We start from the raw sequence: 374 nt of genomic DNA, 5'->3' as shown, positions 1-374 counted from the left end.
AAGAGGCCAGGATGAGCTACTTGGGAAGGGAGCAAACTCCTCCTCAAGGAGCAGCTGGCCTTGGTGGTGACTTTGCATGGGCTCCTTGACCACTGGTACCACCAAGCAGCTCCTTAGGTCCAGTCCAGATCCAAGTGACTGCAGCTGCAACACCAGCACCTGCCTCCTGATTTTTTTTGGTGATATTGCAACAAAGAAACAAAGCATCACTTCGAGAGGAATAGTGGATTTGTCTTTACAAACAAGCTGGTAGATAAAACCAGCACTGGGAGATAAAAGAAACAATGGGAAGGGTTCCACTGATTGAGGAATGGAAAAAGATATTTGCCTTTACAAATAAAGTTTAGGTTTGTTGATAAATGAAATTAGACATT

This window comes from Geospiza fortis, unplaced genomic scaffold (genome assembly GCF_000277835.1).
Source record: "Geospiza fortis unplaced genomic scaffold, GeoFor_1.0 scaffold159, whole genome shotgun sequence".
In the NCBI taxonomy this organism is placed as follows: Eukaryota; Metazoa; Chordata; class Aves; order Passeriformes; family Thraupidae; genus Geospiza; species Geospiza fortis.
Note: the sequence above shows the minus strand (reverse complement) of the source record.